At 45.7% G+C, this 21574-nt stretch overlaps 1 protein-coding gene and 1 non-coding gene across 3 annotated transcripts in view; both read right to left on the bottom strand.

Annotated features, from left to right (window-relative positions):
- Positions 1-21574, bottom strand: part of LOC126354710 (rap guanine nucleotide exchange factor 4) — a 1235035-nt gene that overhangs the window by 799862 nt on the left and 413599 nt on the right. The gene's annotated exons all lie outside the window — the stretch shown is intronic.
- Trnaa-cgc (transfer RNA alanine (anticodon CGC)) lies at positions 17700-17772 on the bottom strand. The gene has a single exon. It is a non-coding gene; the product is annotated as a tRNA-Ala (tRNA).

Genomic DNA, 21574 nt, shown 5'->3' with positions numbered 1-21574 from the left:
GCGTCTGTGGTATTCCATTTGCTCACTCGTTACTCGTATTACTTTGGTTAATTTAATGTCACGATTTATTCGGAGCTATGTGACATACTACTGGATTTGCTTATGTCAGGGTTTTCATGGAAGGTGTTGGATTTGCCTGACACCTTACAGCTTGCATTACGATTAGAAGTGAATTAACGAAAACAAATTGTTAAGTAATGATAAAATAATGATATAGGCGTTCGTAACTAAGTAATACCTTCTGAAAAAGACTCCGTTAAAAAAATCGGTCTGATTTCGCTGAAAAGAAATAGTTCGTGCGAACGATATTTAACCACGGAAGAAACAGTTGGCCGGTTCTAAAACCGGGATTCAATAGGCCCAACATTACTGTAGCCAATCTATTAAACAAAACATATTAACTCTGAACTTTTCTCTTCAACTTATCGGCACTTTTTCAGGATTCTGACACAATGTACGCCGGCGGGCACAGGACAGTTTCTCAACTGACGCCTTATAGTGGCCTCGCTTGGAGGCGAAACATCCAGCACTACGTGCGCGGCAGTCTGCACGTTAAATTAGTAAGTAATTTAGAGATATACTGGGTGTAAAATAAAGTAAATCACAGGTTCTAAAACGGCTCGGAATGAAGTCCAGCTGAGCTTGAACAACAGATACAGATACGTCACTCCTCGCTACTTTGAGCTTTATGCAGGAGTTGATCAGTCGCAGTGGCATGCAAGTGGTGTCGTGCTAGTTTCTCAACAAGCCATAACCCTATGTTCCTGCTGGGCGAGTGATCTGTATATTATGTTGACGAGGGCAACAGCCGAACGTTCTCTGTGTCTATCTAAGTCAAGACAGCATAGGCAACGTGCAGTGTTGCATTATCTTATCAAGGGGACCTCGAATGTGGCACAGCAAATGGCCTGAATTGTACTATCTGCCGTCTAAATGACTGACTACACGAACCAGACGTGTTAGCAACCTGTACCCAATAGCAACAAATACCAGCATTCCCTTATGACGTCAATGATACCAGTATTATCACGTTCGTTCCGTCTGCATCCCTCGTACAAGGATACGCGCATTGCGATGCTGTACGGAGAACTGGGACACTCAGGGTTGTGTCTCTCCTGTGTCTTCTTCTGCGGTTGAGTGCACTATTGTCTGTGCACCTCTCTCTCCTAATGTATTAAGGTTAGAAACAACCTGCGACCGTAGCAGCAGTGCGGTTCCGGACTGAAGCGCCTAGAACCGCTCGGCCATGGATACTTGCCCTGCTGCAAGCAAGCAAACTCATTTCTGACACAATATTCCTCACGTGCCTGTGCGTTCTCGCTTGACGGTGGCGCACAATATGTCTGTCCTGCGGACCATTATTTATACGTGACCGTCGAGATCCTGCACAGCATTAGATTTAGCCCTCCTGAATCCGATGAATCCACGTAGACGTTTCTCCTTCTTACCTGAAGCATTACAGTGTCTTCGCACACGCAATAGCATTAAAATGAGACCTATGAACCAGAAACCTGCTACATAATTTGCGTTTGTATACAGATGTAGATCGCGTTACTGCAACACGCATTGTTCTGTTGAAGGAATGATGGAAGGAAGGTCGAGTTTAATGCTAGGTCGACAATGCGATCGTTAGTGACTGAACAGATGTTCCGATTACGAAATGATGGGTAAGGAAATCGTGGTGCACCCTTTTCAAAGAAACCGTCTCCGCTTTTCGCAGGAGCTATTTTAAGAAATCTCGGAAAATCTAAATCCCGATGGGAGACAGGGATATGAGCTGTCTTTTTCCTGACAGTGAGTCCAGTGTGCTAACAACTGCGTCACCAAACTCGGTTTGTGCGATTGTACTGAAATGCAGTCATCAACCTGCAATAAACTTCATGCGGTTTGACGTTTGTTACATACCGGCTTCGGCAGTAGCAATCTTAATGACCAGCACTATATTAGCATTAATATTACCTTTTCCATAAACAGTTACAGAATAACATACTTCAGTACGTCTGAAAAAAGTCTTTTTTAAATTAGTCCATTTTCGGCACTAGAACAAACAATTTCTGATAGATATTATTTGTCTCGAAATAACCACAAATTTTCATACACATAAACCACATTTGTAGGTTTATACACCACCGGAAAAAATGCAGCACTTTCAAGAACAAGGTTATTTTATTGGCAAGTGAGGTGCTACTGTAGGAATATATGGTAACAAAATCAGACCGAATGAAACACACGTTACAGTGAAGTGTGTCCAGACAGCCGCATCAATACACGCATCTGGTGGCATCGCAGGCATGTGTTCTTTCATGCAAATGATTATAAAGCTGCCTAATGCTACCCTGGGATAGTGTGTCCAAGACATCTTGCACCTCTTTTGTTGCATTTCGGCAGATGTTCTTGCAGGCACTGCAGAAATAGTTAAGTTCCCACTTCGTCACCCATACGTGTTCCGTTGAAGAGAGATCGGCCGATGTTGATAGATATGGCAGTTCTACACCACAAAGATGGCGTTACGTCGCAGCAGCCGTATGTGGAACTGCACTATCCAACTGAAAAAACGCATCACCTTCTAGTCGGAGTAACTGTAATAGCACGACGACTATAGCATGCAAAACGTAGCGGTTACTGGTTACTTTACCCTGCTGAAACACCAAATGTGACCGCAACTTTTAACTGATAGCGACCCACACCATGAAGCGTGGGATGGGACTGTGTGTAATAGGGGACCGCACTGTGCGATAAGCAGGTCAACAGGTGTATGCCGTACATGTGTGTCCACCACTCACAAAGAGACAGAACCTACTTTCATCACTGAAGACAAAGGAGCGCTATTCCACTCTCCACTCAACTCTTTCACAATACTAATAGGTATGCTTGGTAGAGCTGTGGTTTCCCTGTTACCTTCGCCAGGGGATACGTCATCTTCATCGTGCAAATAGAGGGGGTTTGAGCTGACCGTCCCTGATGATGGAGCTGGTGCAACATGTTCCAGGGTACATTGTTCTTTCGGCCACTGGTGCGCGCACAGTGCGTCGATCTTGACATGCATCCGCACAAGGTGGACATCCAAAATCTGTTCACCTGGTATGGTAATTTTCCATGCACCAATGTTGGAAGCAACGACACACACCGATAGATAGTCCCCAACATGTGCAACAATCTGTCGATATATCCACCCAGCTTTCTGGAGGCCCACTATGTGATCCTTTTTAAATGACTGAAGCTGTTGAACAGTAGTACGTTCTCGTTCGTGGGGGCTGGTTGTACCCTAGAAGGAGCGTTGCACGCACTGTTCACCCATAAACTTAACACGGTTATTGCCTACAAAGTCAGAACAGAGTGTGCACAGACAGACCTCTTGGGTGCCATCTGATCGCAATCACCGTGACAAATAAGTCACTAACAGTACAATCCCTGGGTATTTGCACATTATACCCTGGTGCCACTGAACACAGTCCTTAAGGGTGTTGCATTTTTTTTTCCTGTCATTCTATGATTGTCCAAGACAATTAATCAGTTTAAAAATAATTTTATCAGTATCGGATGTTTCCATCACGATTGAAATAGTGTTCTCCGTAAATTTCCCTATATTAGTGAAGAATTATGTACGCTCACAGAAAAACAACCATAAAACCAAGCAATAATTAATGCAGAGTGATGAAATTAATGGAATACATTTGTCTAGGTAACATATTTAAGTTGTTAACATTGCAATATCACTGGTTAATGTAGGTGCTGGAGTGGCGTCAGATCATGTCCTGATGTCCCGTAAGTGCTCGATTGGAGACAGATCTGGTGATCGAACAGGCCAAAACAACATGTCGTCACTCTGCAGTGCACGTTGGGTTACAACAGCGGTATGTGAGCGAGCGTTGTCCTTTTGGAGAGCACCTCCAGAAATGACAACACAACAGATCCCATCACCAGATTTGCGTACAAATGCGTACAAATACGTGCGTTGGATAACCACGAGACTGCTCCTGTTGTCACACGCAGACCATAAGCCCAAGTGCAGATGCAGTGCGTCCAGCACGCAAACACGCTTGTTGCAGGCCCTCAAATGGCGTCGTTCTAACCAACACGCGGCCATCACTGGCACCGAGATAGGACCAGCTTTCATCAGGAAAAACAACAGATCTCCACCCTGCCTCCAATGAGCTCTCGCTTGACACCACTGAAGAAGCAAATGGGGATGGTTTGGGGTCAGTACAATGCACTGGCGTCTGGTTCGGGGCTGCTCTTGAAGTAACCGATTTGTTACAGTGTGTTGTGTCACTATGGTGCCAACTGCTGTTGCAGATACAGTACGATGCGCCAGAGCCCTATGCAGAATGCAATGCTCTTCCGTTTCCGTAGCTGCATGTGGCCGTCCAGAGACCGACTTTCTTGCGGCCGTACATTTCCGTGAGCACTTCTGCCAGCAATCATATACAGCGGCTACGTTCCTGCCAAGTCTTTCTGCAACATTGAAGAAGGAACATTCAGCGTTTAGTAGCCTTATTACTTGACCTCGTTCAACCTCAGTGTGTAAGGTGGCCTCTTCATAAACTTACTCAGCGCCATCAAACTAATATATCTTGCATTTCTAAAATCTGAATTCGCATACATGTAAATTAATGTCATTTTGCAACTGTATTACACTGTCATACAAAGCAGTTAATCTGATGCTGGTCGCCATGTTGTAAAACGCTCGAGTCCGGAGTTTTTTGCTTGGCGTTGTATCACACTATCTCCATTTCTGAAGTCGGGCACACAACACGCTGCATAAAAATCTAGAGCGAGCGGCGGAGTAATACGAGGTTGCAGCCACATCGCCTCTTCATACATTGATTGACGGCCATCAAACCAGCCTACCTAGCATTTCTAATATCTGAAACTGCATAAATGCAAATTAATGTAGTTTTGCAGCCGTATTACACTGTCTTGCAAAGTAGGGAATTGGATGCTATGTACCGGTATGTACATGATCGGGAATAGCACTCATATATTTCGTTATTCCGCCCATTTCACGCAGGAGATGAGTGGGAACTTTTGAGCTGTGAGGAGGTGGGGGGAAACCGGTCACTGGCAGTTGGCCGGCCGGGGCGGCCGAGCGGTTTTAGGCGCTACAGTCGCAGGTTCGAATCCTGCCGCGGATATGGATGTGTGTGATGTCCTTAGGTTAGTTATGTTTAAGTAGGTCTAAGTTCTAGGGGACTGATGACCTCAGAAGTTAAGTCCCATAGTGCTCAGAGCCATTTGAAACATTTTTGAACCGGCAGTTGCGGACAGTCCCCCGAGCCCTGGATGTCCTGCTTTCTCTTTTGATGACAGGTCTCAGGGGCCAGAGCGACGGACGCTCTCTGTTTTTACAATTCCTGGGACCTGTTCACTCTTGAAAGTGTAATTTTTCCCGCAGGAACGCGCCATTTCGGCACCAAGGCTGTGCTATGGTCTGGGTTGTTTCGGAGCATTGGTCGTCCAACTGCACGGGAGAGCTGACAGAACGGTTGTTAGAATCCACTGGCGCCCGTTCGCCAAGAAAAGCTTCCCGCGGAAAGTCCTCGCGGAGGCTATGACAGGCTGATCGACTGTTACGTCAGCACACGTTTGCAGTCGCCGTCGGCAGTCGCTGGGAAGGAATGGTAGTGTCACCTTGATTGACGGAGTACGGTAGTGGGAGTCTAGACGAATTTGATGTACGGCCATAATTAGCAAAAACTTTGCTTGTTGGCTACGATTGGCCGAATTCTGGTACAGCGAAGCGGTGGCTCTCTGGGCGCAGGGCAGCAGTGAATTTGGAAGAATTGGTTCCCGCAAGCCGCGAGAGTTGGGCGTGTCCTCTGCCACCCTTGTTGCAGAGTAATTTCATTTGCCGTTTCATATTTCCAGTCACTTGGACAAACACCTAGTTTTTTATTTTTTTGCGCTCGCTCTTCTATCGGTGTCCATGGAGGGACCACAACTTGCAGCTGTCATCAAAACGCCGCACTGCGCCCTATTGTCGGTAATGTACGCAACTCTGGCCTGTAGGGTTTCATCTGATTCTCCAGTTTCCCAAAATTGGAAGTGAGCTTCCTCAGCGATGACAGATTGATAAGGTCCAAAGAAGAGCGGCAAGATTAGTGACTGGTACATTTAGCCATCGCGAGAGCGTTACAAATCTCATCGAAAGTTTGAAGTGGGACGCTCTTGCAGATAGACGCGCGCGCTAAACGGAAGGGGCTGCCTCACTAAATTCCGAAATCCGATCTTCACCGAGGATGTAGAGCATATATTATTACAACCTACTTCCAGATCGCGCAATGATCACCATTCAAAGACAAGGGAAATTAGAGCTCGTACTGAGGCATACAGACAGTCGTTATTCCTCGAGCGATCCGCCAGTGGAACAGAGGGGGAGAAATATGACTTTAACGCGAATTGTGCCCTCCGCCACACAACGCTTGGTGGCTAGCGGAGTATATATGTAGATGTAGACAGCCATGGAACCACTTTGCCTCCTTAGGTGATATCGTGGAAGTGAATGCGATTACCCCCTTATTTCTCAATATTATGCATTTGACCTGTTCTCTTCGCTCCACCTTCTAAAAGTACAAGAGGCACTCCAGATTCTATGCAGTGTCATGGTATTACGTTCTTGCTAACACCTCTATCAAGTGAAGGTTATTTACAACTTTGGCTGACGTTAATACACGTGATTGTTCTTCGTAAAAATTGGGGATAAATTTTGTCTACCAGTTAAAGTAAATAAATGTAACTGTAAATTTTTAGGACGATATTTATCTCTTAAGTAGTGACACTCACCAATATCCTTTCTCATCATCATTTTTGGAGGAGAACTTTGAGTCATTAATTGAATGAATAAAAAAAATGACAGGCTAGCGACCCAAAGTAAGATTTATATCAGTGCCATAATTAGATCGCGTTACGCAGGTTGTGAAGATTCAGTATACGCACACTTGGGTTGATTTGCATGACATCGTGATTCTGCCTCCTTGTTGCATATTAGTAAGGGTTCCATCACAGCGAACGCGCAGCTAGTTTCCAAGTGAGATGTTGGTAATGGCGTCTTCGTCACCTTTAAGGCATTCTTCACTGACATCAACTCAAAAAGATCAATATCAAAGATAACTAACGCTCACAACCTTTACAGCGTATTTAAAGTAAACTTGATATGCGTCCTCATACTTCATGGCCGGACGCTGCGGCCGAGCGGTTCTAGGCTCTTCAGTCTGGAACCACGGCCGCTACGGTCGCAGGTTCGAATCCTGCCTCGAACATGGGTGTGTATGATGTCCTTAGGTTAGTTGGGTTTAAGGAGTTCTAAGTTCTAGGTGACTGATGACCTCAGATGTTAAGTCCCATAGTGCTCAGAGCCATAACATACGTCGTGGCACCCATACCGCCCGTCTTATGCGACTGGCTTGCGATCTGAAGAGACATCATATTCCAGATGTAGGAACTCGCTACCAACTTTCGTTTACATCGCACAATTGCTTCTTGGTGTAGGATTTCTTTTCCATCAGTGTATGTAACTACACCAGTTGCTTATTTAGTACAAAATGGTTCAAATGGCTCTAAAAACTATGGGGCTTAACATCGGAGGTCATCATTCCCCTAGACGTAGAACTACGTAAACCTAACTAACCTACGGACATCACACACATCAATGCCTGAGGCAGGATTCGAACCTGCGACCGTAGCAGCAGCGCGGTTCCAGACTGAAGCGCCTAGAACCGCTCTTCTACAGCGGCCGGCACTTATTTAGCACAGCCATTCCTCAGAATTCTGTTTAAATATTACGAGCATACCATACGAGACTGGAACCTAAGATTCTTATTTTTGTAATTCACTGAATTTCACTGAAGAATGTTGATTTTGCTTACAGTTACTTAAATTTGCGGAATTACAATATCAGTGTATTCCCAAGCGTTTTCACTTGGACTGTTTTTCGGTTGAAGTTAGGAATGCTGATTAAAAATACTTACTCTGGTATCCCAGTCTTGCGACCTTGAAGGCCTACAGGAGGATATGGAAGACGATTGTGACTAGTAGGTGGCGCTGCTACAACTGCGAACATTGGAAAGTTTGTGGTATGTTTCTATGGTACCAAAGGGCCGAGGTCATCGGTCCCTAGGGTTGCTCACTACTTACTCTAACTTGAACTAACTTACGCTATTGACAACACACATACCCATGCCCGAGTGAGGACTCGAACCTCCGACGGGGAGAGCCACGCGCGACCGCTGATGTTGCCACGCTGCAGGGGTGAGCTCTTTGTGCTACAAGGCCATGCCCACCTTGCCGGCCAATGGGTGCTCACGGCCATACTACGAAGCTAGCTGCGCCGTGGCTGTGCCTTCAGTGGTGTATCCGGTTCGCACTCGTATCGCTAGCCCTAATGCACCATCGTTCTTGCTTTTCCATTTCGTTAAGGTTTGGATATTCTGTCTGGATAACGTGCTGAACTTCTTGTGCCGTCTCAGTTTGTCTGTCCTTTCCTGGCTTTCATTCGCGCTTCATGATCGGTGAGTGAAAAATCCAGGCTGCTCGGCCAGCCTCTGGGGAGTGCTTGAGTTATACACGATCTTTCCATATTCATGTGCATATTTATTCAGTTAAATGGAAATACTGCATTGCTAAACCGAGCTGGTCCTTATACCCTATAATTTTAATTCTTAAGGCAATTATGTGAACTGCCCTGCGTTTCTGAGCGGCTCCCATTTGTCCACCAACGCACAAGTCGCCTCCTAAGATCACCTGAGGACTTTGGGATCGATAGGTCAGCGGCATGATGGATCCCTCCTGTGATGTGATCCACTCATTCTACGACACTACCGCAGTCTGTGAACAGCGCTGAACAGCGTCCAGTTAGCCACTGAAGAAATCCTCCATCTAGTAGATGAGAAGTAGTCACTGGAGCGAACGTCATCAGTTGCTTCCTATTGTGTCGAGTCTGCAAGGTATGGAGAGCAGAAAGAGATGTCAACAGCTGAGGATGACCCAGTAGCGACTGAGAAATGACTGGGGAATGCCCGTGTTGAGGCTGCACAGCTCCTGAGACATTGTGAGTTTCTCCATGACTCGACTCCTAGGGCAAGTATATTTTGAGCCCCATAATACATTATGAGCACTGCAATCATCCAGTAGGAGGAGTGCCAGTGGGAAGGGAGTGGAGCGGGGTTGTTCTAACCTCAGTGTCTGTTGCATCCTGCGGAGGTAAGGGACTCGAAAATTAGGTGGACTGATAAGCTAAGGTATGAGAACGTTCTCCGAAGACTCGCGAACGAAGGAAATATGGAGAACACTGCCAAGAAGAAGAACAGGAAGGTACGACATAAATGGCACCAGAGGGAACTGTAGAGTGTAAACAATGAAGGGGATCAGGAGATTGGAATACATTGAACAAATAATTGAGGATGTAGGATGCAAGTGTTACCGTGAGATGAATGTTTGGCACAGTAGTGGGAGTCTTGACAGGTCACCTCAAACCAGTTAGAAGACTGATGAATAATAAGTTATCAGCTATATATAATGTCATAACACTATGACTTTGTTTGCATTCAACACACGTGTATTCTGATTTTTGGACTTTAGTGTGCGTGTGCGTGTGTGTGTGTGTGTGTGTGTGTGTGTGTGTGGTGTCGAAAAGGCAAACAGGGAATTATATATGAGAGAGAGAGAGAGAGAGAGAGAGAGAGAGAGAGAGAGAGAGAGAGAGAGAGAGAGAAGAGCTACTTTCGCTTCTTTGGGTTGCCTCACTAGCAGCCACTGCCTGGCCTGTACTGGGCTTCAGGCTCTCTGTCTTAAAGGGCTTCACTTTCGTCGCACAATAAAGCTCCACCGAAAATTAATCCCGCAGCTCTGGAAATAGCGAAGGTTTATGTAGCATCGCCCCTGCCGTTCCTGTGAAGTAGTGTTTCAAAGGTCAAGATGCGATTAAAGTCAGTCTGGAAAAGCTTCTATACGTGCGTAGAAGTGAACTGTTTCTTTTTCCCCCGCCTTCTGTTGTTATGACTTCGTACACAATCGTAAGGAGAGGTTGGGCTACAGAGGGGTGCGGCGACTGTCGTCGTAGGAAAGCTGGACATGAGCAAAAATGATTAGAGACCTAGTAACACAGCAAACAGAAGATTTACTTTTATTTCTCCACCTTTAAGAACATTTATTGCAAATTATATACAAGATACAGACTCCTGTTCATACAGGAGGAACAACAATGATACTGGAGCTGCGACTAAGCAACATCTGCATGGCATCTAACAGCGAAGTGAGTCCAACTGCGAGTGCGCTGAATTGCTGCCGCCAGCCATCCTACATCGCCCCGCGGGGTAGCCGTGTCTTGTCACGGTCCGCGTGGTTTCCCCAGTAGGAGGTTCGAGTCCTCCCTCCGGCATTGGTGCGAATGTCATCCTTAGCGTAAGTTAGTTAGATTAAGTAGTGCGTAAGCTTAGGGACCGATGACCTCAGTAGTTAGGTCCCGAAAGACCCTATCACAAATTTCCAAAATTTGCATCCTACATCGCGGCAGCAGAAGTGTTTCTCAATGGCCATGCACCATTCGGTCCACCGGGTATTGCGTCACTTCTGTCTGCATTAGACGGAAACTTGCAGTTCCACTGCCAACTGTGAGGCACCAGTAGGGTGGTATCAATATGTGATACCACACCTTTAGATTATGTTTGTGATCAAATACAATGAATAAAAAGGAAATCTGAAAAACATGAAGGAACTTGCCAGTTGTGGGTTGGGTTGGGTTGTTTGGGGAAGGAGACCACACATCAAGGTCATCGATCTCATCGGATTAGGGAAGGATGGGAAAGGAAGTCGGCCGTGCCCTTTCAAACGAACCACCGCGGCATTTACCTGGAGAGATTTAGGGAAATCACGGAAAACCTAAATCAGGATAGCCGGACGCGGGATTGAACCGTCGTCCTCCAGAATGCGAGTCCAGTGTCTAACCACTGCGCCACCTCGCTCGGTTTGCCAGTTGTGTTTTGCTTTGATATAATGAATGGTACAAGTTTCTAGATAAATGTTTACGGTTTCAGATCCGAAAGATGATCATACTGTACCATCGACATTATTTCTCACAGTGAACGCATCACAACTACATCCTATTTGACGATCACTCTTTGAAGTGAAACGGCTTGAGCATTCATTCGTGAAATTTGAATCAAGCCGGATGGAATACTGTATAAGGAACTGTAACCGTTCGAGATGTGGTCGATTGGTGGGTTACACTGGCTGACAGTGAAATTTTTTCTTAAAATTAGAGTGTTCCGCTGGTGTATTGTCGGGCGCCATTTTAAAAAAAAATTGCTTAAAATAGTCAATTACATGCAGTTTTGATACAAACAGAGAATTTCAGCAAGCTGTTTAATCGATGTAATAGTGCTCATATTCTTTTGTGATGTTTTATAATATAACCTGCAACTTTTTTTTTAGTTTATAGCCTACGGTGCAGCTACCTCTCTGCGAAAAAGTCACGTGAAAGACGAGTATTGGAATGACAAAACCTGGTCAAGTAGAACACCAATAGATGGATGCGGTCGCCTCAGTAGCTGCGGGGTATATGCAGCGGATTGCCAACCGAAAGGGTCCGGGTAGGATCGGAGATTTTCTCCGTTCGGGGACGGGGTGTTATGTTGTGTTGTGTTGTTCTTATCTTTGATTCGTCAGAACTGCCACAAAATAACCTGCATGGTGTCACGTGAGAAGTCTAAGGCTATGTACTTTTATATCATAGTTCTGTTCTGAACTATCGAAACGTACTGTCGCATCTTCTACTGTTGAGACGGTTGTATGGGCATGTCCCAGAACCAACCCAACACAAAAGAAAAGAAGAAAAGAAAACGTTGGATGGCTAAATGTACTATTTGACTGACTGGTGGACCTAAAAATGTTTTCTGCCTCCATTTCACACAAATCTTGAAATGACGAAAAAGTTTATTCAAGTTCTACCATAAGATGGTGACACTTCAAGGTATGTGGCAAGTAGGTTTCCGAGGTTATCAGATGACAAGCAGAAAGAGTATTTTTCGTTGACCTGATAATCGGAAACTAACGAAGGATGAAATATTTGAAGACAAATTGAAAGATCAGCTTAGATTTCCTTCGATGAAGTTGTCAACAACTTTCTCGGCAGTTGCAAAGGCCATGGTTACGACAGTATAGTAAAAAACATGCTGGGTAACTTCAAAGCATTGGATGTCTCTAAGAGCGCAAAGCTGCGCTTCCTGGACTCCCACATCAGCAATTTTCTGAAAAATCTAGGTGCTATGAGAGAGGAACAGGGAGAGAGATTCCATCAAGAGATTTAAGTAACGGAACGGGGCTACCAGAGCCAATGACATGCCAGCATGCGGCTGACTATTGCTGGATGCTGCATAGGGAGTGTCCTCTATCAGTGTTCAAAACGCACAAATGAAAAAGTTTTGAGGAGAAAGGAAGAGCCATTAAGGTTTATGGCTTTCATTAGTACTCAATAACATAATAGCTCATTATATTTTTAGGAGTGCCGTAGTTTGTCATTCCCTTTTGTGAAAAAGTCTTATGCGACAGATAAAGGCCGTTGGCATTGCTGAACTTAACATATAAAAAAATATAAAAAACATAATCGCCACATGATACGATAAAAAATTGTAAAGTGTAAATATGTAAACCTGTGTTATCACAGGAACCAGTCAGCAACTTCATGTGTAGGGATAATCGAGAATACGTGCCACACATGTCGCCTGGCCAACAAATGAGTATCACGTGCAGCTTGACTGGGATCGTGTCTTTGGGTACAGTGTTGCACTGGCCTCTCAGAATCTGTGAGTAACGTTATCGTCATGTGTGTAAATGTTTCACTGCACCGACGAACAACACACCGTCATCTCCAAAAATGGATAGTGATTCTCTACTGGTGTAGTCTTGATTGACAACGTAGCGGGGAGAGGTGTCGAGTAGCCTGGTCCCTTCAACCCCCACAATCCAACCAACCAACCAACCAACCAACGAACCAACCAGAGGCGTCGACTCGATCTTTTTAAACACGGTGCACGCGTGATGAAAACGAGGCACTACAGCCTGTCGGAGGTATTGTGTTTAAGGTGCTATGGGTGAGGTAATCCGCATTAAACTGGTCATATCATGGGTGCTACAGATAAAATAACTTCTCAGCAGACTTTTCTGTTCCGCCTCTACTAAGCTCACCGACAAGAAATATTTGTCAACCATTTAAAAGAACATCCGGCTTTCTTTGAAGCGCCTTAGATGGAGCAGAACTGGTACCATGAGGTCCTGTCATCCTCCACTGTTGACGTAAGTCATGGTAATGAAGTGGCGGGTATGTGACAGTCCAACGTATGCAATCAACAAAGTAAGATGGGTCGACGTGGAGAAGTAACAGAGTGGCAGAAAGGAGCTGTCGTGTTTGGGCCCGCTCACGACTATGCCTTGAACATAGTAGGACTGTGGGAGGGAAGGGAATGGAAAACAATAATATACATAGTGTTCGAAAATTACCGTTACAAACTTCTAGGACTTGCAGAGGGGAGTGGGTACATAATATTCTGAATAGTACCATTTCCGCTCTACGACAGCTTGAATTCAGATGTTTGACTCAGCCGTTTCTGTTTGAGGAACTGAATTAGGCGTAACGAAGTATAGTTATTAGGTAACAATTCGAAAGCAAACATAACGAAACGTTCATTTAACAATTAAGCATATTTGTTTGTATTGACACTTATAAGTTACGTGTTTGCATTATTCCAAAGACGCGCGGGATCAGCCGAGCGGTCTGAGGCGCTGCAGTCATGGACTGTGCGGCTGGTCCCGACGGAGGTTCGAGTCCTCCCTCGGGCATGGGTGTGTGTGTTTGTCCTTAGGATAATTTAGGTTAAGTACCGGTAGTGTGTAAGCTTAGGGACTGATGACCTTAGCAGTTAAGTCCCATACGATTTCACACACATTTGAACATTTTTGAACATTATTCCGAAACAAAACGGAACCCGGCATACTATATGTACAGAAAAGTTCTCATGCATTACAACAGCGACTCGACGTGGCGACATTGTGCCTACGAAGCACGTTCTGCTGCACACTGTCCATCCCTCCCGGTGTGAAGCGGTCAGAACTCGTGCCAGAGGATCTTCCTCTGTCTCTATAGGAGTCTCTTAAATTAAACTTTATATGCGACCCCACAAGTAGTTGTCAACACCAGTCAAGGCCGGTGATTGCGGATGCCACGCTATTGGACCAGCTCGGGTTACTCATATTTCACCATATCGGCTGCTGAGAAGTCTCCGAACCGACCTTGGAAAGTGAGGTGGTGCACCATCACGTTGAAACCACACTTACTGGCGGACATGCACTGCCACAGCTGCCAATTACTGGTTCAATAACTTTTGTAGGAGGATCAAGTACGCAGGACCAGTTTGCTTGAATCTAAAACTTTTGTGTACAGATCATTTTCGATTCCTGCCACCGGCCATCGCAACTTCTCTCCTCGTTTGTGTCGGTGCTGACTCCCACAGTATCCGACACAACAGTTTCGATAACGTTTTCTCGCCTCAGACAGGCATCTGTCATCCGAGTCGCCGTTACGCACTTTTTTGGAATGTACGTGAGTCGACCTCCTGACCATGTCATGTTGACAAGACAGTCACCGAAATTCAAAATAGACTTTTACGAAGCCGTGGGAACCTGTGGTCCTTCCACAATTCAGGGGTGACTGCAAAGAGTTGTACTTAAAGCCTGATAGATGTGAATATGGTAATTTTGCTGGACATGAGATGGCATGCACAAAGGCAGTACCAGTTTCTTCTGATGCTTGTAGAAGTGTTGGCCACGTGTAGAGAGTACCCTTATGTGGAAGTGTAATGTGGATGAGAAACAGTTCTCACAAGAGGAAAGAAGGTTTTGAAATGTGGTTCTGCACAATAATGCTGAATATAAGGTGGTTACCTCAAATAATCGCCATTTTTTCGAAAAAGAATGCACTTTGCTTTAACGGCATGCACCTTTAGAATGAAAGACCAAGAAAGACATGTTTGGATTAAAATAGTGAAAGACAGGGATGCAGTCCTTTTCCCTTAGTATTCAATCTACACATCGAAGAACGTAAAGTCTGTGACTCAAACCTGTTAGCAGGGTATTGGCCTGACTGCTGGTAATGGGTCAAAGAACTGGTTTTAAGAAACTATTGTCTTTTCGTTCAGTCGAATGAAACTAGTCAGCTATATGAATGTTTCTCACTCACTCTCCGAACTTGAGTGGTTTCACTTAAAGTGAGACAAATGGCTGACACACGTCTCGACATTTATGGCAGATATATGGATGTTTGCACTCAGTTTCCGGTTGGTAGAGTTTTTACTCATATCTGAGCAGCCTATTCGATTGTACACTAACTATGACACGGGTTGTCAGCGTTTTAGAGACAAATTTTAATTTGAAGGAGAGATCAACAAAAAGAAAATGTCTATAAAGAAAGTATTTCAAAACTTATTTCTTTACTGAAATACGAATTATTCGTACTTCTGGGATTAAATGTCGATATTTGGTTTGTTTTAAAAAGCTAATAATTGGTATTGCATTATAAATTTATGTGTAAATAAATGAACAATTATTCTTTATTCAATGAAGAGACCAAGAAACTGGTACACCTGCCTAATATCGTGTAGGGCCCCCGCGGCAACACGATATGGCGTGGACTCGACTAATGTGTGCAGTAGTGCTGGAGGGAATCGGCACCGTGAATGCTGCAGGGCTGTCCATAAATCCGTAAGGGTACGAGCAGGTGGAGATCTCTTCTGAACAGCACGTTGGAAGACATCCCAGATATGCTCAACAATGTTTATGTCCGGGGAGTTTGGTGGCAATAAGAGTATTCCCGGAGCCACCGTGTAGCAATTTTGGACTGTGGGGTGTCTCATTATACTGCAGGAATTGCCAACGTCCGTCGGAATGCATAATGGACATAAATGGATGCAAGTGATCTCCATTGTCGGTGTTGACGGGCCGAGGCGAGGCGTAAAGTTTTGTATCGTGCAGTCATCAAGGGTACACGAGTGGGTCTTCGGTTCCGAATGCTTATATCGATTATGTTTCGATGAATGGTTCACACGCTGACACTTGTTGATCCCCAGCATTGAAATCTGCAGCAATTTGCGGAAGAGTTGCACTTCTGCCACGTTGAACGATTATCTTCAGCCGTCGTTGGTCTCCTTTTTGCAGAAACTTTTTCTGGTCGCAGCGATGTCGGAGATTTGATGTTTTACCGGATTTTCATACTCACGGTACACTCGTGAAATGGTCGTACGGGAAAATCTCTATTTCCACGCTACCTCGGAGATGCTGTGTCTCATCGCTCGTGCGCCGACTATACCACTACGTTCAAACTCACTTAAACCTTGATAACCTGCCATTGCAGTAGCAGTAACCAATCAAACAACTGCTCCAGACACTTGTCATATATAGGCGTTGGCGACTGCAGCGTACTATTCTGCTTCGTTTACATATCTTTTTATTTCAATACGCTTGCCCATACCAGTTTCTTTGGCGCTTCAACGTATAATGCGGCAAGAGCCTCTACAGTTTACGTCCGGGAACACAGCGAATGCCATGGCGGATTACTCTGCTCCGATCACTGCTCCTTCAAACCAAGATCCAGCTTTCCGCCACCATGGGGCATTGGTGGAGAGTGTTGGTTGGTATTTTAATTATACAAACACCAAGGACTATAATTACCCGTTTTCCATCTGGGAGCTAGAGTGTGCCCTATCTTGTGTTAGGTTCAAATGGTTCTGACCACTATGGGACTTAACTTCTGAGGTCATCAGTCCCCTAGAACTTAGAACTACTTAAACCCTGACTAACCTAAGGATATCACACACATCCATGCCCAAGGCAGGATTCGAACCTGCGACCGTAGCGTTCGCGCGATTCCAAACTGTAGCGCCTAGAACCGCCCGTCCATACCGGCCGGTTTGTGTCAGGGAGACTACCCTGTGCAAGGATCGAGTGTCATACAGCATGTTACATTACCTTTGCCAGGATGGAAAGAGAATATTTTTGTCTCTTTTTCAGGCGATTTGGTTGACCGAGGACTTTCCCGACTCGTAGAAGGAGTCGATTTTAGTGCCCCTTCTGAAACCACGCAAGGACTGCATGTTGGACAATAGTTACCACTCCGTGGGCCTCACTAGCTGCATAGGAAAGGCACTAGAACGTATAGTCGGCCGCCGTCTGATCTGGGTCCTAGAATCGCGGGACCTGCTTAGTCTTTCTCGGTGTGGGTCTCAGAGGTATCGTGTAACCCTTGACAATCTCACCCTGCAGGAGGCGGAAATCCAACAATACTTCCTAGGCAGACAGCACCTGATAGGTGTCTTCTTCGATCTTGAGAGGGTCTATTACACTACTTGGAGGCATCAAATCCTGGGAATTCTTCACCAGCAGGGCTTCAGTGGACAATTACCAACTTTCATAGGATTTTTTCGACATCGGGGCCGTGATTCTCCTTCCGAGTGATTCGAGCAAGAAAATGGGGTCCCTCAAGGATCTGTGGTGGTGGTTAGTGTTTAACGTCCCGTCGACAACGAGGTCATTAGAGACGGAGCGCAAGCTCGAGTTAGGTAAAGATTGGGAAGGAAATCGGCCGTGCCCTTTCAAAGGAACCATCCCGGCATTTGCCTGAAACGATTTAGGGAAATCACGGAAAACCTAAATCAGGTTGGCTGGAGACGGGATTGAACCGTCGTCCTCCCGAATGCGAGTCCAGTGTGCTAACCACTGCGCCACCTAGCTCGGTCCTCAAGGATCTGTCTTAAGTGTAACTGTTCCGTATTGCCATCAGTGATATTACGTCCACAGTTAAGTATCCTGTTCCATGTTCATTGTTTGTGAACGGTTGCAACTTAACGATACGGAGATTGGAAAATAGGGCAGATAGCATAGGTTTTAAATTGTCCTCGTAAATATGTGTTTGTGTCCATTTTAATCGTTCTTGTCTCCTTTTAACTTGCCTCATCTTAACAATGAGGGACAATGTTCTTCATTTTAAACGTCTATGAAGTTTCTAGGAACGCCTTACGTGGTTACCGCATTCAATGGCTACTTCGGCCAAAGGTCTAAAGGCTATGAGTATATCAATACGCCTCAGTTCAAAATGGTTCAAATGGCTCTGAGCACTATGGGACTTAACATCTATGGTCATCAGTACACTAGAACATAGAACTACTTAAACCTAACTAACCTCTGGACAGCACACAACACCCAGCCATCACGAGGCAGAGAAAATCCCTGACCCCGCCGGGAATCGAACCCGGGAACCCGGGCGTGGGAAGCGAGAACGCTACCGCACGAGAAAACGCCTCAGTCACAGGACATGGGGAGCAGACCAGACATGTCTGCTTCAGTTTTATAAGGCGTTTGTGCGATCTCGTCTTGATTTTGGTTGCACAGTTTATAGCTCTCCAGCACAATCTTATCTTAAGGTAACTGGTGCTGTTCGTCATTCAGGGATTCGCCCGATGACAGGAGCGTATAATACAAGTCGAATTCCTAGTCTGTGTGTTGAAGCAGGTGAACCTCCACTTGCAATCTGGCGGCGGATCCTCATAATGCATCATGTATGTAGCCTACTCTCCATGTCACTGTCACCGGCATTTCATACTGTTGCTCGCCCTCGATTGACCGACTATTCAGGAACAGGCCATCCCGCCTCAGCGTGCGGCAGAACGTAGTGGCTCCTGGTGCAAACGGTATACACTATTTGACAGAAAGTATCTGGACATCCCAAAAAACATACGTTTTTCATATTAGGTGCTTTCTCCTGGCACCTGTTGCCAGGTACTCCACATCGACCTCAGTAGTCATCAACATGGTGAAAGGGCAGAATGGGGCGCTCCGCGTAACTCACGGACTTTGAACATGGTCAGGCGATTGGACGTCACTTGCGTCATACGTCTGTATGCGAGATTTCCGCACTCCTAAACATCCCTAGGTCCACTGTTTCTCATGTGATAGCGAAGAGAAAACGTGAAGGGACACGTACAGCACGAAAGCATACAGGCCGACCTCGTCTGTTGACAGAGGCCGTCAACATATCAAGAGGGTCGTAATGTGTAATAGGCAGACATCTAACTAGACCATCACACAGGAATTCCAAACTGCATCAGGATCCACTGCAAGTACTATGACTTTTAGGCGGGAGGTGAGAAAATTAGGATTTCATGGTCGAGAGGCTGCTCATAAGCCACACATCATGTTGGTAAATGCCAAACGACGCCCAGCATGGTGTACGGAGCGTAAACATTGGATGAATGATCAATGGAAAAAGGTTGTGTGGAGTGACGAATCACGGTACACAATATGGCGATCTGATGGCAGGGTGTGGGTATGGCGAATGCCCGGTAAACATCATCTGGCAGCGTTTGTAGTGCTAACAGTAATATCTGGAGGCGGTGGTGTTATGGTATGACCGTGTTTTCCATGCAGGGAGCTTGCACCCCTTGTTTTACGTGGCACTGTCACAGCACAGGCCTATATTGATGTTTCAAGCACCTTCTTGGTTCCTACTGTTCAAGAGCAATTTGGGGATGGCGACTGCATCTTTCAACACGACCGAGCACTTGTTCATAATGCACGGTCTGTGGCGGAGTGGTTACACGACAATAACATCCCTGTAATGGACTGGCCTGCACAGAGTCCTGACCTGAAGCCTATAGATCACCTCTGAGATTGTTTGGAGCGGCGACTTCGTGCCAGGCCTCACCGACAGACATCGATAACTCTCCTCAGTGCCGCACTCCGTGAAGAATGGTCTACCATTCCCCAAGAAACATTCCTGTATCTAATTGAACGTATGCCTGTGAGAGGGGAAGCTGTCATCGAGCGAAGGGTGGGCCAACACCATACTGAATTCCAGCATTACCGATGGAGGGCGCCACGAACTTGTAAGCCATTTTCAGCCAGGTGTCCGGATACTTTTGATCACGTAGTGTATCTGTGCCTCATCGCGGTTGGAATTGTTCTCCGCCCTGGTTAATACGGAGACCTAGAATTATTTTAGATCTGTCTGCTTTTAAATCGATGTTTTATACTGTGACTGTGTGTTCGTTTACAGTGATGGATCTAAGCATGATAATTCCGTCGGCTGTGCTGTGTTATTTTCAGACTGTGTCGTCAAGATTCGCTTCCCTGGTAAATTTACACTGTATGACGCTGAAATGTATGCCGACCGCGGTGGTCTCGCGGTTAAGGCGCTCAGTCCGGAACCGCGCGACTGCTACGGTCGCAGGTTCGAATCCTGCCTCGGGCATGGATGTGTGTGATGTCCTTAGGTTAGTTAGGTTTAAGTAATTCTAAGTTCTAGGGGACTGATGACCAAAGATGTTAAGTCCCATAGTGCTCAGGGCTGAATTGTATGCGATCTTGAGGACACTGGAGAAGATTCGGTGCATTCGTGTTACCAAACTCATCAACTACACACTGCCTACGTATCGACCCGAAAAGTGTCTTTGGCTAATTCATGACACACTTTTTCACTTACAAAAGCAGCTAAAGGATGTGTCATTCTGCTAGGTCCCAGGTGACACTGGCATTAAAGGCAGTGAGGCAGCAGATCGAGTATCTAAGAATGCCTCTTTGGCAGTTACAATTTCTGAATGTGCTCCCCTATCCATGCATTTGCCTCGGTATTGAGACACAACATCAACATACCTGGGAGGAGGGGTGGAAACTAACTACATGATGACGGCGTTCCTCCTACGGGTCACTGCGACGGGTGGAAGTACCTTTAACGTGCATCGGGGTAGGACGCTGTCCTATGACGCATGAATCCGTCCTTTGGCGGGAAGACCCAGGTTTCTGTAAGCGACATTTTCACTGAATGCGTTTCATATCAAGACATGAGGGTGGCAACCCACTTACCAGCTGACCTGCCCTCTAATTTAGTTGAAGATAAATCGCACATGGTTCGTGTCGTAAGATTCTGTGTGATGTCTGGTCGTCTCTGTAGTGTCTTAGGTAGGGGTTTCAGAGTGTTTCTAGGGTGGCTGCTTCATCGTTTATCTTCCAATTGATCGTGTAGGAACAGTTCCTTTTAGATGATGTGTGATTACAGTCTATTAATTTTTCTCACACGCTGATCGGATGCATATGTCTTTTGCTGTTTTGTGTGCAGTGTGAGTCAGAGTGTCCCAGGACGGTTGCGGATTCATGTTTTTGATTTACATTTTGTTGCATGCTTCCAACAACTTATCACCAATCTTTAGTTGAGTTCGGGCGCTGATAATCCTATACATACCACCGCCACCACTAAATGCGGCAACAAAGCTATGTGGCGGGCTTAGTGCGGCGTGAGTGCAGAGTGTGGGTGCTACCTCGAAGTATCTAATGTCGTGACGGTTACTTTAGTGACATATCAACCTTGACCAGAGACAGAAATATCTGTGAATTACCCTTGGAACACAAAATTGTATGGGAGCCAATGACTGGCTGTGGAAAAACCAGAAAAGAGGAGAATACAACATTGAGATGCGGTGCTGCAGAAGGAAGTTAAATCTAGGCAGACGGTAAGACAAAGAATTAGGTGGTTCGCCGCAGA

This window comes from Schistocerca gregaria, chromosome 3 (assembly GCF_023897955.1).
Source record: "Schistocerca gregaria isolate iqSchGreg1 chromosome 3, iqSchGreg1.2, whole genome shotgun sequence".
In the NCBI taxonomy this organism is placed as follows: domain Eukaryota; kingdom Metazoa; phylum Arthropoda; class Insecta; order Orthoptera; family Acrididae; genus Schistocerca; species Schistocerca gregaria.
The sequence above is the reverse complement of the archived record's forward strand: the minus strand, read 5'-3'. Positions and strand labels throughout refer to the sequence as shown.